Source organism: Pistacia vera, unplaced genomic scaffold, assembly GCF_008641045.1.
Source record: "Pistacia vera cultivar Batoury unplaced genomic scaffold, PisVer_v2 Contig413, whole genome shotgun sequence".
Taxonomy (NCBI): domain Eukaryota; kingdom Viridiplantae; phylum Streptophyta; class Magnoliopsida; order Sapindales; family Anacardiaceae; genus Pistacia; species Pistacia vera.
The window spans coordinates 382,797-399,746 of NW_022196239.1; the positions used below are offsets into that span (position 1 = coordinate 382,797).

A 16,950-nucleotide genomic window follows, 5' to 3' on the forward strand; every position below is an offset into this window, starting at 1 on the left:
TGATTCTTATATTAATTTGTTAATTCTCTCTTTTTAATTGAACTAATTCTGCCTTAGGTTTGCTTTTGTGGTTGCTTAATTTGTTAAATTCATGAGTTGAATTCTCTTTGTCTGATCATATTGAGATTCATACGACTGGATTATGTCAGTAGTAGAAAGAAAAAGAACTTATGTTATTGATCTTTTAGGAAATTAGCATACTAATATTTTCATGATTAATCGATATCAATAATTGTTTCTTGCTTTTTGTTTGTAAATTTTGTAATGAATGCGTTGTTTTATGCAAATAAATTAGTTGAAGAAGGCAACTGTTGATATTGTTCGGGGATTAACCAGGTCTGACGACGGCCTGCAGTCCATTTCCAAGTATGCCAAGATAGCTTTGCCACCACTCTCTCGGCTGTTGAGTGAAAATAAGGTATTCTCTCTGTGAAGTTTAATGTTACTTTAAATTTGATTTACAGGATGATGCTTCTAAATCTCATTCTCATCAACAAGCTCTAAACTTTTGAAATCATTGTCTCATTTATGTTTCGTTGAAATTCTGTTGATTTTGGTGGAATACTTAGCACATTTGAAGAAATTGATAGTGTTATTTGTATTTACAGTTCTAGAATTTGAAATTCTGGTGGATTCTATTTGACTCTTTTGGCAACAAAAGGTTAGAAGCAGGAAATGAAGTATCCAAATTTATCATGACTATCCAAATATGTCACTTTTTAATTGAGATTTTGTTCATATAGTAAGACTGCTCCGTTTTTATCAATTTAGAATGTTTCTTGTTGAACTTGGATAAATGGTGAATTTCATGGGAAAAATATTAAAGATCTAATGAAAAACTTACAGCAGCTTGCCAAACAAAATAGGAGCAAAAGGAAAACAGGTATTGCTGGCATAACATCTACTGGATATAGAAAATTTTAGGCCCATGGCAATTTTGGCATAAAAAGAAATGCTTGAATAAGCAACAGAATTATGGCAGATACAGATCAACTTAGTTTTGGGAGTTTGGTTTCATGAATATGATGCATAACATTGTGTTATGTTAGCATTCTACCTTGGGTAGGATTTTGGAATAATTATTTGTTAATGTTTTAGGAGGTTTCAGAACCTGCAGCTGAAGCACTTGTAAATCTATCCCAGAATTCTCAATTAGCCACAAAGATGGTTCAAATGGGTATGATTAAAACGGTTATGGATTTGTTATATAAGCCAGACTCAAGTATTACACAATTGCTGGTTATGCTTGTTGTTGGTTTTCGTAAGTATACGAAATCGTGCAAGTAATAAAGTGTAAGAATATGGATATCGAACTCAAGGGAATTACAACTATCAATTACCAAAATAAACTATCATATTACTATTTGATCAATCCGAATTGTATCATGGAACACTTTAAAAAAAATTAACAATTGAAACTAAAAGAAAACTGGAAAGAGAAAAACTAAAATAAATCTTTTGGTTTAAAGCAAGATGACTAGACTTAGGGCATAGACTTCACATCAACTATTATTCATATGTATTGATCACTTATGCTAATTTTATTAAGCTCTTCCTACAGGTCAAACTCCCTAAATTTATAATAACTTTCTCTCGAACAATTATCAAATAAACCCTTAATTACTAACCCGAATTATCTCTAATCAGATTAAAGCAATTGGTGATCATTACGCTCTATGGAGTTTACGAGAACCTCACAAGTTGTGGTAACCTATCTCTAGTGTTCGCTCAACCTATGGTTTTACTACCGTAGACCAGCTAGATATCATCTCTAGATCTCAAACTAGTATGTTGATCATTCAATTCTTGAGCTCTTAAGAATCGAAGGCATTAAGCTTAATAATAAAACTTAGGAAACAAAAAGTCTTAATGAAAATTGACATGCATAAATCAACACATAACCAAGAGATTGGGCTACATCTTAGCCCTAGAGAATAAATTTAGTTCATAATCAACATGAAAGAAACAATCATCTTTATTGAAATAAGAAACATGAGTTCAAGAAGGAAATAAGAAGACTTCTCTATATTCCCAATCAAAAGCTCCATAATTTCTATGGCTTTGATCTTCTCTTGCGTTAGCCTCCTCTAATTCTCCCCAAAAGAATCTCTAAAATAATGCTAGAAGACTTCTAGTTATATCCCACAAGGGTTAGGGTTTTATTTTCCTTAATTCTATTTAGTTTAGGACTCTTAACCCTATTTTCCTAATCAAAAACGGAAGAAAAATTCCTAATTGTCGTGACTGTGCCCCAGTACTATGCTACAGCATGGTTGATTTTGGACAAAGTGTGCTACAGCACAATGATAACTCTTCTTCTTTAGTCCAAATCTCACATCATTCCTCAGCACTCTAGAGATGGTAATTTTTTAGCACGATAACGATGAAATCTAGAGAAGTAGTAAACATATGAAATGTAGCCCTTTGAATCACTTTCCAACAGTCAAATAATCATCCTAATCAGAGGTCTACAGCTCAAGATATTGTTGAAACACTAAGGCATACTCAAATTGGAATGTAATCTAGAATCTCCTCTTTACTTCAAAGCTCTGTAACTTCTTCAACTCAACTCCGATTCTTGATCCGTTTATTTCTACTCGTCACTCATTCCATGGCCGACATTATTCTTCATCTGAGCATAACGTTTAGCACTAATAACCTGAAAAATACTCAAACACACCCGTGATCCCATAAAAGACAATTATGAAAATATTAAGCAATTTTACCAAATTAAGCCTAATTTCTCACCAATAATCCCCATAAACCATTGAGTAAATGTGTATTTTCAAGCTCTTATCACAAATTCCAACCAGCTTCGTGCTAGTCTCTAGCAAGCTAAGTGATAAAACAAGTCTTTTAGCTTGAAAAGAAAAACAAAATAAGATTTATATCTAAACTATCCTAAATCACTTCCATAGATTGTCACAGTTGTATTTAGCATACACAACAAGCCTTTAAACCCCTAGGTGGCCCTAGTTGGACGAGTTGTAGTCTCGTGAGGGTTTCCAACGATGATACCCACAAACATCCAAACCTAACCTCTCCTAGACTCAAAGCTAAGGACTCAAACAAAAACTTTAGGAACCATACATATAATTGTCTCAAAAATTGTGTCAATGTGAACAAATTGAATAATTAACAACACACAAATATAAAGAATAAGCAAATTTCAACTACACTTTTGTTATTGACTCTCTCATAATCATTCACAAACCATTCATCTAAAAACTCGGATGATTTTAGGCATAGCTTTCATAGCCAAAGTAAAAAAATAAAACAAATGTACAATCAAACTCCATAGGCTCACTTTAACCACTCTCCACTAATGTAGAATCCAATCACTACCTCGGATCATTAGGTCTTTATCATGGTTGTAATGTTAGGCTAGGGTAATGGTTTATGAAAGAACAGAAAGGAATGTTTAACAAAATGTAAGAGACTTAATATTTTACAATAAATGACCATGAACAATCTCCTCCTTTCTTCCCTTCTCATTCACCCTCTACCCTTTCACATTGATTGAACTCTTCCTCCCAACATTAGCACAAACCCTCATGTTATGTACCTCATTTCAAGTTCTTCTCGCCAGCTACTTCTTCCTTTTTTTTTTTTTTTTCATTTTTTTGCATTTTTTTTCTTCTTTTTTTCCCTTTGCACTTTTTTTTTTTTTGGGTCAATTGCAAAAACAATGGCTAAAAATTCTTTCTTTGTTGTAGCATAATTCAATTGTGGTCCGGTCAATGTCTTACCATCATAGTAAATGACATGCAATATTCTACCTTTTCGTTGCCCTAATACAGCTCCTATTGCATAGTCACTACATTCACACATTAATTCAAAAGGTAATTCCTAGTCGGGCATAACAATTATAGGAGCATATATCAATTTAGCTTTTAGACACTCATATGCTTCTAAACACTCTTGAGTAAAATTAAAAGGTGTATCCTCAGGTAATAAATCACAAAGAGGTTTAGAGATTTTAGAAAAGTTCTGGATAAATCTCCTATAGTAGCCAACGTGTCCAAGGAAGCTTCGAACGACTTTCACAGAATTTGGGGGTGGTAACTTCTCAATGACCTCCACCTTTGCTTGATCCACCTCGATCCCTTGATGGAGATTCTATGGCCTAGCACGACTCCTTCTTGTACCATGAAGTGACACTTTTCCCAATTTAGTACTAGATTGGTCTCCACACATCTCTGCAAAACTAACGAAAGGTTAGATAAACAAGAATCAAAAGAATTACCTACCACGGAGAAGTCGTCCATAAAAATCTCAATGGAGTTCTCCACCATATCCGAGAAGATGGACATCATGCAACATTGAAAAGTGGTTGGTGCGTTGCATAGTCCAAACTATAAGTAATTGATATACCATACGCAACGGAAAACAAAAATTCAATCGGTAAATCAATTACCTTTCTTTGCCTAGATCCGAGTATAGATTATACTGTAACACCTACTGAAAACTAGTACAATGCATGCAATTAACAATGGAAAATTGGGCCCAAAATGTTTCTTTTCATTACAATTCACATGTCTTTTATACACAAAGGTTACTGTTTACAAAAGTGCATTTTAAAAGACAAAATAGGGGAACAGTGTAGCTATTGCTCCTCGCGCGCCGACGCCCCTCCAACCGCATCAACACCTAGAACCTGCATCCACAAAGGAAAATAACGGGGTGAGCACAAATAATGCTCAGTAAGTAAAACTCTCTAACTGTCTGTCCCCGTGTGTGACTCTTAATTCTTTCCTTTTCTAATTCTGTTTCTATTTCTGNGCCAATTGAAGATGAATCGTGGTTGGCTTCACCTCTCCTAAACCAAGTTTCCTGAAAATAGAAAATGGCATCAAGTTAATGCTAGCTCCTAAATCACATAAAGCTTTATCAAAATAAAAACTACCAATTGTGCAAGGAATATTAAAACTCCCTGGATCTCTTAATTTCAGTGGTAGTTTCTTTTGAAGTAACGCGCTACATTCCTTAGTGAGCATGACCATCTCATGTTCTTCAAACCTCCTTTTGTGTGTAAGGATCTCCTTTAAGAACTTGGCATACTTCGGCATTTGCTCCAATATATCTACAAAAGGAATATTTATGCGTAAGCTTCTAAACATATCCATGAACTTACCAAATTGCTTGTCTAATCTTTGTTTCTGTAGTCTATGAGGATACGGAAGAGAGGCTTCATCTTTCTTCACATCTTGGGCTTTGTTCTCAAGTTCTGGTTTTGTGCCTAGGCATTGTGTTGAGGCATTGTTCATTCTGGATTTTGTGACTAGGCATTGTGTTGAGGCATTGTTGGTTCTGTCCAATTTTGTGTCTTCAGCTTTTTCTTCAGTTTCTTCAGTTTTTCTTGATTCTTGTAGCTCCTTGCCACTTCTCAACATGATGACATTGAGTTGCTCCTTTGGATTCTTCTCGATATCACTTGACAACATTTCTTGAACTCTTCCCGCTAAAATATTGTGGATTTGCCCAATTTGAGTCTCAAGGTTCCTAATAGAGGCTAATTGATTTTGAACCAGGACGTTAGTCTTCTCAAACCTCTTGCTTGTCTCTTCAATGAACTTGGTTAACACATTCTCTAAATTAGATTTTGGCTCTTGAGGTTGAAAAATAGGAGCTTGTTTTTGCTCATTGTTGTTGCTCAATGAAAAGTTCGGGTGTTTCCTCCATGCCGGATTATATGTATTGGAATATGGATTTCGTTGCTCTCCTTGAAAATTGTTGACATAATTTGCTTGTTGAGATGGAGAAAATGGATTCCATACTTGACAATCTCTTGACAAATGATTCCCTGCACAAAATTCACAAGTTAGAGAACCAGTATCAATAGCATTTGCCTTTAGGGCAACTCCTAATTGCTTTTGGATGGTTGAAAGTTGAGCAGCCAACGCGGTGTAGCCATCAACTTCATGCACTCCCGCTGCTTTCCTTGTTGAATTTCTCTCTGAAGGCCTCATGTAGTCATTGCTTGCCATCACTTCAATCAAATTATAAGCTTCCTCCGGTGTTTTGTTATTCAAGGTTCCCCCACTTGCAACATCTACCATGGCTTGTATATTTGACATCAACCCATTGTAAAATATTTGCACTTGTGACCATATTGGTAACCCATGGTGAGGACACCTCCGTAAGAGATCCTTATATCTCTCCCAAGCTTCATAAAGTGACTCCATATCTTGCTGGAAAAAATTTGTGATGTCACTCATTATCTTGGCAGACTTGATCGGCGGAAAATACTTCACAAGGAACACTTGAACTAACTCATTCCAAGTAGTGATGCTTCCGGGTGGTAGAGAAATTAACCAAGCCTTAGCTTTATCCCGAAGAGAGAATGGGAAAAGCCTTAACCTAATTGCATCATCAGATACCCCATTATGTCGGAATGTATCGCATAGCTCCAGAAAATTTGTGATATGCAAATTAGGATCATCGCTAGACAACCCTGCAAATTGAATTGAATGTTTTATCATCTGAATAATGTTTGGCTTTACCTCAAAGGTATTTGCTTGAATCGATGGTCTCTTAATACTAGAAGCACATCCCTCAATTGTCGGTCTTGAGTAATCCTTAAGTGCCTTTTAAACTTCTTCTCCTCCTGTATCTGTCATTGAAACTAACTCTTATGTACGGTCTAACACTAAAAATACAGAAATAAAAATTAAAGCACTAAAAACAAAAAAGAAAAAATAAATAAATAAATTACAAACCAAATTAGCAACTAAATAGCTTGTATTGATATTGATAATATAAAAGCAATTCCCCGGCAATGGCGCCAAAAACTTGTTGTTGATTTTCTCAAGTGTACGAAATCGTGCAAGTAATAAAGTGTATAAAATACGGATATCGAACCCAAGGGAATTACTAATACCAAGTACCACACTTACCTATCTTATTGCTATTTGATTAATTAGATTTTTAGAATGATTCAATGAAAAATAAAACAACTTAGAAACAAAACAAAAATAGACTTTTATTAACACTTTAGTAGGAAATCAATATGACTGAACCTAGGGCATAGATTTCACACAATTTAATCCCATGCATTGACAATTATCCTTAACCCAATTAAGCTTATTTTAAAGACCAAACTCCCTAATATTTTGCTAACTTTCTCTCGAACAATTAACAAATTAACTCCTAATTACTAACCCGGATTATCTCTAATCAGATTTAAGCAATTGGAGATCATTAAGTTCTATGGAATTTACCAGAGCCTCACAGATCGCGGTAACCTATCTCTAGCGTTTGCTCAATCTATGGTTTTATTACCTTAGACTAATTAGGTTTCATCTCTCGATCTCAACCTAACCCATAAAATCATTCAACTGTAGGGCCCTTAAGAATTGAAAGCTTTAAGCGCAATAATAAAACTTAAAAGAAAACTTAATAAAAATTAGCAACAAGTAATTCAATGCATATTCATAAAATTGGGCTACATCTTAGCCCTAGAAAATAAAATTAGTTCATACTTTCAGTAATAAAAATCATTGTATTCATAAACATGAGAATAAGAAAGAGTAGAAAAACTTCTCTAATTGATGACTCAAAATTGTAGGAATTTCTAATCTCCAAAGAGCCGCTGAACTTCTCTCCTTTCTCTCCTAAAAAATCAGCTAAAGACATCTATTTATACTCCTAGGGTTTTAGGGTTATGATTCCTACTATTCTAATCACTTTATAACTCTTAAAACAGGAAATAAACGTCATAAATTTAATGTAAAAAAGTCCAGAATCGCAGTTGTGCCGCAGCACTATGCCTAGGCATAGTTGATTCTGCCCTAGAACTTGAAATCTTGACAAGATGGTGGTTTTTGAGCATGATAACGTTCGAATCTTGCCAAGTGGTAAACATATAAATTGTAGCCCTTTGAATCAGATTTCCAACGGTTCAAGAATGATCTCAATCCAAAATCTATATTGTCATCTACTATCATCTTACACGATGTGAAAATTAATAAATTCAACGTCACAAATTCAATCATGGTTTCATATGACTTATGTATGAGTTCCAAAACGAAACAAATACATTAACTCTTTGACCTTGCAACACACCTAAAACAATCCACCCAAAAGCTTTAAGAGATAATTCAAAGCAAAAGATATTCAAGATGTCATCGAATGAAACTAAATTTGGCCATAAAAAAAATATTCCTTACCCTGAACGTTAGAGATTAACATTGTCTCAATGTGCAAAGAGAACAACTACAATACTCTCATGCATAACATTTATGTGGGAGGTAGTCTGTGAAGCTATGCATATGTTTGTTGCATCCAATAGTCCTCGGGAATCTAGTCAAAAGAAAACAAACTATGCACCTTTCTTGGCCAATTTAGTGTGCATAAAAAATTATAAGTGAACAAAAATAGCAACATATCAAACCAAACCAAGTTATCACAAATTAACACAATAAAAAAATCTAAAATAAATCAAAGAAAAAACCAAAATTAAAGTAAAGAGTGTGGGTTGCCTCCCAAGAAGCACTTTATTAGAGTTGTAAGCTCGACTTTTTGACTCCTTCAATCTGGATCATCTAGGAAAATCCAAACCCTTATATCCTTCAATCACCATACACATAAGGCTCAATGTTGTTCATCTACCCTCTCAAATTTAGCCTCCATAATCCTAGAGGTGACTAAACAATTTTCTAGGGGTGAGCTAAGGTAGTTTTCTTTAAGGTTTCCGCAATTTTGTCATCAAGGATGCTAATCTTAAAGCAAGTATCTAAATTGGGTGGACATTTCATCATGTTAAAACATTGAACTCCATACTTGTTCGTCTTCCACCCTTAAGATTAGTTTACCTTGGTGTACATCTATTAAAGGTCTACTTGTAGCTAGAAAAGGCCTTCCTAAATTAAAGGTATGTTCCGGTCTTCTTCCATATCAAGAACTACAAAATCTACTGGAAAGATAAATTTGTCTACCTTATTAGGACATTCTCCCCCACTCCCTAGGATATGTTACAGATCTATCCGCCAATTGAAGATGAATTGTGGTTGGCTTCACCTCTCCTAAACCAAGTTCCTGAAAATAGAAAATGACATCAAGTTATGCTGTGGCTCCTAAATCACAATAAAGCTTATCAAAATAAAAACTACCAATTGTGTAAGGAATATTAAAACTCCTTGGATTCTTAGTTTCAGTGGTAGTAGTTTCTTTTGAAGTAACGGCTACATTCCTCGGTGAGCATGACCATCTCATGTTCTTCAAACCTCATTTTATGTGTAAGGATCTCCTTTAAGAACTTGGCATACTTCGGCATTTGCTCCAACTATCTACAAAGGAATATTTATGTGTAAGCTTCTAAACATATCCATGAACTTACCAAATTGCTTATCTAATCTTTTTTTTAGTCTATAAGGATACAGAAGAGAGGCTTCATCTTTCTTCACATCTTGGGCTTTGTTCTCAAGTTCTGGTTTTGTGCCTAGGCATTGTGTTGAGGCATTCTTCATTTGGATTTTGTGCCTAGGCATATGTGTTGAGGCATTGTTGGTTCTGTCTAATTTTGTGTCTTCAGTTTTTTCCTCAGTTTCTTCAGCTTTTCTTGATTCTTTCAGCTCTTACCACTTCTCAACATGATGACATTGAGGTGCTCCTTGGATTTCTCGATATCACTCGAAAACATTCCTTGAACTCTCCCGCAAGATACTATGAATTGTCCCATTTGAGTTTCAAGGTTTCTTATGGAAGCAGATTGATTTTGCAACAAGACTTCTATCATTTATGAAATTGAGCTTCACTTGTCAAATTTTTACCCGATTCCTCCATAAACTTTGTAAGCACATCCTCCAAATTTGATTCCGCCTTTTGAATTGAGCACCAGGAGGGTGCTGGATATTTAAGCAATTGAAGATTATTAAGTTTTATGAAATTTACCAGAGCCTCACAGATCGCAGTAACCTATCTCTAGCGTTTGCTCAATCTATAGTTTTATTACCTTAGACTAATTAGGTTTCATCTCTCGATCTCAACCTAACCCATAAAATCATTCAACTCTAGGGCCCTTAAGAATTGAAAGCTTTAAGTGCAATAATAAAACTTAAAACAAAACTTAATAAAAATTAGCAACAAATAATTCAATGCATATTCATAAAATTGGGCTACATCTTAGCCCTAGAAAATAAAATTAATTCATACTTTCAATAATAAAAACCATAATATTCATAAACATGAGTATAAGAAAGAGTAGAAAAACTTCTCTAATTGATGACTCAAAATCCTAGGAATTTGCAATCTCTAAAGAGCAGCTGAACTTCTCTCCCTTCTAATCTCCCTAAAAATCAACTAAAGACATCTATTTATACTCCTAGGGTTTTAGGGTTATGATTCCCACTATCCTAATCATTTTAGAACTCTTAAAACAGGAAATACACGTCATAAATTTAATCTAAAAAAGTCCAGATTCGCAGTTGTGCCGCGACACTGTGCCTAGGCATAGTTGATTCTGCCCCAAAACTCAAAATCTTGAAAAGACGGTGGTTTTTGAGCATGATAACGTTTGAATCTTTCAAGTGTTAAACATATGAATTGTAGCCCTTTGAATCCGTTTTCCAACGGTTCAAGAATCATCTCAATCGAAAATCTACAGCTCAAGTTATTATCGAATTACTGTTGCATGTTCAAAACTAGAGCGTTTTCCAGGATTTTCACTTTAACTTCAAATCGCCCTAACTTCTTCGTTTCAGCTCCAAATCATGAACCATTTGATTCTTGTCGTCCCACATTCCATCATCGATATAACCTTCATCTGAATATCATCTTTAAGAACTTGAAAACACTCAAAACATACTCGTGATCCTATAAAAGACATTTATGAAATAATTAAGTTAAATTTCACAAATTAAACACATTTTTTCACAAATAATCCAATTGAATCACTAACAAAATATGCATTTTCAAGCTTTTATCACAACCCCCAAACAGCTTCTTGCTAGTCCCTAGCAAATTAAGTGATAAAACATGTCTTTAAGCTTGAAAATAAAACAAACAATGAAAACCTATATCTAAACTATCCTAAGTCACTTTCGTAGATTGTCACAGTTGCATTTAGCATATGTAATAAGCCTTTAAACTCCTAGCTGGCCCTAGTTGGACGAGTTGTAGTCTCGTGAGGGTTTCTAGCGATGATACCCACAAACATCCAAACCTAACCTCACCTAGACTCAAAACTAAACAAACAATTTAGGATCCATACATATAATCGTCTCAAAAATAGTGTCAATGTGAAAAAATCCAATAATTAACAACATGCAAATGCAAAGAATAAGTGAATTTCAACTACACTTTTGTTATTGACCCTCTCATAATCATTCACAAACTATTCATCCAAAAGCCCAAATGATTTTATGCATAGCTTTCATAGGCAAAGTAAGAAAATAAAACAAATGTACAATCAAACTCCATAGGATCACTTTTCAAACCACTCTCCACTAATGTAGAATTCAATCACTACCTCGGATCATTAGGTCTTTATCATGGTTGTAACGTTAGGCTAAGGTAATGGTTTATGAAAGAACAGAACATAATTTTAACAAAATTTAAGAGACTTAATATTTTACAGTAAATGACCATGAACAATCGCCTTCTTGCTTCCCTTCTCATTCACCCTCTACCCTTTCACATTGATTGAACTCTTCCTTCCAACATTAGCACAAACCCTCATGTAATGTACTTCATTTCAAGTTCTTCTCACCAGCTACTTCTTCCTATTTTTCTACAATTTTTTTTTTTTCATTCATTTTTTTTTAGGAAGACAGTAACTCATAAAAAAAATTGTCTACCCCACCTTGCTTCTATTATGAATTTTTTTTTTTCTTTTCACAATGCCCAACCTATCTCATTGCACATACTTAGGTTGTGATCCAAAAGATATATTTATTTTCTTCTACCACACTTCTTTTCATGAGTTTTTCTTCTAAGGTCATCTCAAATTAAGTCTCTCACAATAAGATGGATCGGAAAGTGTTTTAGGCTTCATCATCAAGGTGAGATATAGTGGGTTTAAAACAAAAAAATAACACTTACCAAGTGTATATATAGGCTCAAAAGGGTTAACTAGAGATAAAATAATATAGGTTGGCTTGAAAGACTCAGTCGTTCCAAAGAAAATTGCCTAAATCATATCCTAAGCAATGCAGATTCTAGAATTTTGCCTCAAGTGGTTATCGAATGAGTTCTAGAGTTTATGCACAATTTTCACAAAAACAAAAAAACAAAAAAAAAAAAAAATTATTGCCCATAAAAACACATACAAAACGTCTCTAAGTTTCCGAATTACTCAACCAATCAAATCTATTCCCAAGAGAGTCATAACTAAATGCAATTGTCATCTACTATCATCTTTACACGATGTGAAAATTAATAAAATTTCAACGTCACAAATTCACAATCATGGTCTTATCATTGACTTATGTATGAGTTCCAAAACGAAACAAAATACATTAACTCTTTGACCTTGCAACACACCTAAAACAATTCCACCCAAAAGCTTTTAAAGAGATAATTCAAAGCAAAAGATATTCAAAGATGTCCATCGAATGAAACTAAATTTGGCCATAAAAAAAATATTCCTTACCCTGAACGTTAGAGATTAACATTGTCCTCAATGTGCAAAGAGAACAACTACAATACTCTTCATGCATAACATTTATGTGGAGGTAGTCTTGTGAAGCTATGCATATTGTTTGTTGCATCCAATAGTCCTCGGGAATCTAGTCAAAAGAAAACAAACTATGCACCTTTCTTGGCCAATTTAGTGTGCATAAAAGAAATTATAAGTGAAACAAAAATAGCTAACATATCAAACCAAACCAAAGTTATCACAACTTAACACATTAAACAAAAATCTAAAATAAATTCAAAGAAAAACCAAAATTAAAGTAAAGAGCTTGGGTTGCCTCCCAAGAAGCACTTTATTAGAGTTGTAAGCTCGACTTTTTGACTCCTTCAATCTGGATCATCTAGGAAAATCCAAACCCTTATATCCTTCAATCCACCATACACATAAGGCTTCAATTGTTGTTCATCTACCCTCTCAAATTTAGCCTCCATAATCCTAGAGGTGACTAAACAATTTTCTAGGGGTGAGCTAAGGTAGTTTTCTTCTAAGGTTTCCGCAATTTTGTCATCAAGGATGCTAATCTTAAAGCAAGTATCTAACTTGGGTGGACATTTCATCATGTTAAAAACATTGAACTCCATACTTGTTCGTCTTCCACCCTTAAGATTAGTTTACCTTGGTGTACATCTATTAAAGTTCTACTTGTAGCTAGAAAAGGCCTTCCTAATATTAAAGGTATGTTCCGGTCTTCTTCCATATCAAGAACTACAAAATCTACTGGAAAGATAAATTTGTCTACCTTTATTAGGACATTCTCCCCCACTCCCCTAGGATATGTTACAGATCTATCCGCCAATTGAAGATGAATTGTGGTTGGCTTCACCTCTCCTAAACCAAGTTTCCTGAAAATAGAAAATGACATCAAGTTAATGCTGGCTCCTAAATCACATAAAGCTTTATCAAAATAAAAACTACCAATTGTGTAAGGAATATTAAAACTCCCTGGATCTCTTAATTTCAGTGGTAGTTTCTTTTGAAGTAACGCGCTACATTCCTCGGTGAGCATGACCATCTCATGTTCTTCAAACCTCATTTTATGTGTAAGGATCTCCTTTAAGAACTTGGCATACTTCGGCATTTGCTCCAACATATCTACAAAAGGAATATTTATGTGTAAGCTTCTAAACATATCCATGAACTTACCAAATTGCTTATCTAATCTTTGTTTCTGTAGTCTATAAGGATACAGAAGAGAGGCTTCATCTTTCTTCACATCTTGGGCTTTGTTCTCAAGTTCTGGTTTTGTGCCTAGGCATTGTGTTGAGGCATTCTTCATTTTGGATTTTGTGCCTAGGCATTGTGTTGAGGCATTGTTGGTTCTGTCTAATTTTGTGTCTTCAGTTTTTTCCTCAGTTTCTTCAGCTTTTCTTGATTCTTTCAGCTCTTTACCACTTCTCAACATGATGACATTGAGTTGCTCCTTTGGATTCTTCTCGATATCACTCGAAAACATTCCTTGAACTCTTCCCGCTAAGATACTATGAATTTGTCCCATTTGAGTTTCAAGGTTCCTTATGGAAGCAGATTGATTTTGCAACAAGACTTCATATTTATGAAATTGAGCTTCATTCTTGTCAAATCTTTTACCCGATTCCTCCATAAACTTTGTAAGCACATCCTCCAAATTTGATTCCGCCTTTTGAACTTGAGCACCAGGAGGTGGCTTAGGATAATTGTTGTTACTCCAAGAAAAATTTGGATGGTTTCACCATGCTGGAGTATATGTATTAGAGTATGGATTTCGTTGCTCTCCTTGAAAATTGTTGACATCATTTGCTTGTTGAGATGGAGAAAATGGATTCCCTAGTTGACAATCTCTTGACAAATGATTCCCTGTACAAAATTCACAAGTTAGAGAACGAGTATCAATATCATTTACCTTTAGGGCAACTCCTAATTGCTTTTGGATGGTTGAAAGTTGAGCAGCCAATGCGGTGTAGCCATCAACTTCGTGCAGTCCCGCTGCTTTCCTTATTGAATTTCTCTCTGAAGGCCTCATGTAGTTATTGCTTGCCATCACTTCAATCAAATTATAGGCTTTCTCTGGTGTTTTGTTATTCAAGGCTCCCCCACTTGCAGCATCTACCATGGCTTGTATATTTGGCATCAACCCATTATAAAATGTTTGCACTTGCGACCATATTGGTAACCCATGGTGAGGACACCACCGTAAGAGATCCTTATATCTCTCCCAAGCTTCGTAGAGTGACTCCATATCTTGCTGGAAAAAATTTGTGATGCCACTCCTCATCTTGGCAGACTTGATTGATGGAAAATACTTCACAAGGAACACTTGAACTAACTCATTCCAAGTAGTGATGCTTCCGGGTGGTAGAGAAATTAACCAAGCCTTAGCTTTATCCCAAAGAGAGAATGGGAAAAGCCTTAACCTAATTGCATAATCAAATACCCCATTATGTCAAAATGTATCGCATAGCTCCAGAAAATTTGCGATATGCAAATTAGGATCATCGCTAGACAACCCTACAAATTGAATTGAATGTTGTATCATCTGAGTAATGTTTGGCTTTATCTCAAAGGTATTTGCTTGAATCAGTGGTATCCTAATACTAGAAGCACATCCTTCAATTGTAGGTCTTGAGTAATCCTTAAGTGCCTTTTGAACTTCTTCTCCTCCTGTATCTCCTCTGTATGGTCTAACACTAAAAATACAGAAATAAAAATTAAAGCACTAAAAACAAAAAACAAAAACAAATTACAAACCAAATTAGCAACTAAATAGCTTGTATTGATATTGATAATATAAAAGCAATTCCCCGGCAACGGCGCCAAAAACTTGTTGTTGATTTTCGCAAGTGTACGAAATCGTGCAAGTAATAAAGTGTAAGAATACGAATGTCGAACCCAAGGGAATTACCAATACCAAGTACCACACTAACCTATCTTATTGCTATTTGATTAATTAGATTTTCAGAATGATTCAATGAAAAATAAAACAACTTAGAAACAAAATAAAAATAGACTTTTATTAACACTTTAGTAGGAAATCAATATGACTAAACCTAGGGCATAAATTTCATACCAATTTAATCCTATGCATTGACAATTATCGTTGACCCAATTAAGCTTATTGTAAAGACCAAACTCCCTAATATTTCGCTAACTTTCTCTCGAACAATTAACAAATTAACTCCTAATTACTAACCCGAATTATCTCTAATCAGATTTAAGCAATTGGAGATCATTAAGTTTTATGGAATTTACCAAAGCCTCACAGATCGCGGTAACCTATCTCTAGCGTTCGCTCAATCATGATTTTATTACCTTAGACTAATTAGGTTTCATCTCTCGATCTCAACCTGACCCATAAAATCATTCAACTCTAGGGCCCTTAAGAATTGAAAGCTTTAAGCGCAATAATAAAACTTAAAACAAAACTCAATAAAAATTAGCAACAAATAATTCAATGCATATTCATAAAATTGGGCTACCTCTTAGCCCTAGAAAATAAAATTAGTTCATACTTTCAGTAATAAAAATCATTGTATTCATAAACATGAGTATAAGAAAGAGTAGAAAAACTTCTCTAATTGATGACTCAAAATTGCAGGAATTTCCAATCTCCAAAGAGCCGTTGAACTTCTCTCATTTTCTCCCCTAAAAAATCAGCTAAAGATATCTATTTATACTCCTAGGGTTTTAGGGTTATGATTCCCACTATCCTAATCACTTTAGAACTCTTAAAACAGGAAATACACGCTATAAATTTAATCTAAAAAAGTCCAGATTCGCAGTTGCGCCGCAGCACTATGCCTAGGCATAGTTGATTCTGCCCTAGAACTCAAAATCTTGACAAGATGGTGGTTTTTGAGCATGATAACGTTTGAATATTGCAAAGTGGTAAACATATGAATTGTAGCCCTTTGAATCCTCTTTCCAACGGTTTAAGAATCATCTCAATCCAAAATCTACAGCTCAAGTTATTGTCGAATTACTGTCACATGTTCAAAGCTAGAGCGTTTTCCAAGATTTTCACTTTAACTTTAAATCGCCCTAACTTTTTCGTTTCAGCTCCAAATCATGGACCATTTGATTCTTGTCGTCCCACATTCCATCGTCGATATAACCTTCTCTGAATATCATCTTTAAGAACCTGAAAACACTCGAAACATACCCGTGATCCCATAAAAGACATTTATGAAATAATTAAGTTAAATTTCACAAATTAAACACATTTTTTCACAAATAATCCAATTGAATCACTAACAAAATATGTATTTTCAAGCTTTTATCAGACCACATTGAAGCGAGTTGTTTGATAGTTATCTTCCAGATTATGGATTAAAGGGCTCTGT

General features: G+C 34.6%; 2 non-coding genes across 2 annotated transcripts; both read left to right on the plus strand.

The window, feature by feature from the left end:
* Positions 1-6,117: 6,117 nt before the first annotated feature.
* Positions 6,118-6,224, plus strand: LOC116142680. The gene has a single exon (XR_004130028.1). It is a non-coding gene; the product is annotated as a small nucleolar RNA R71 (small nucleolar RNA).
* An 8,557-nt stretch (positions 6,225-14,781) lies between these two features.
* On the plus strand, positions 14,782-14,888 carry LOC116142681. The gene has a single exon (XR_004130029.1). It is a non-coding gene; the product is annotated as a small nucleolar RNA R71 (small nucleolar RNA).
* Positions 14,889-16,950: the final 2,062 nt, after the last annotated feature.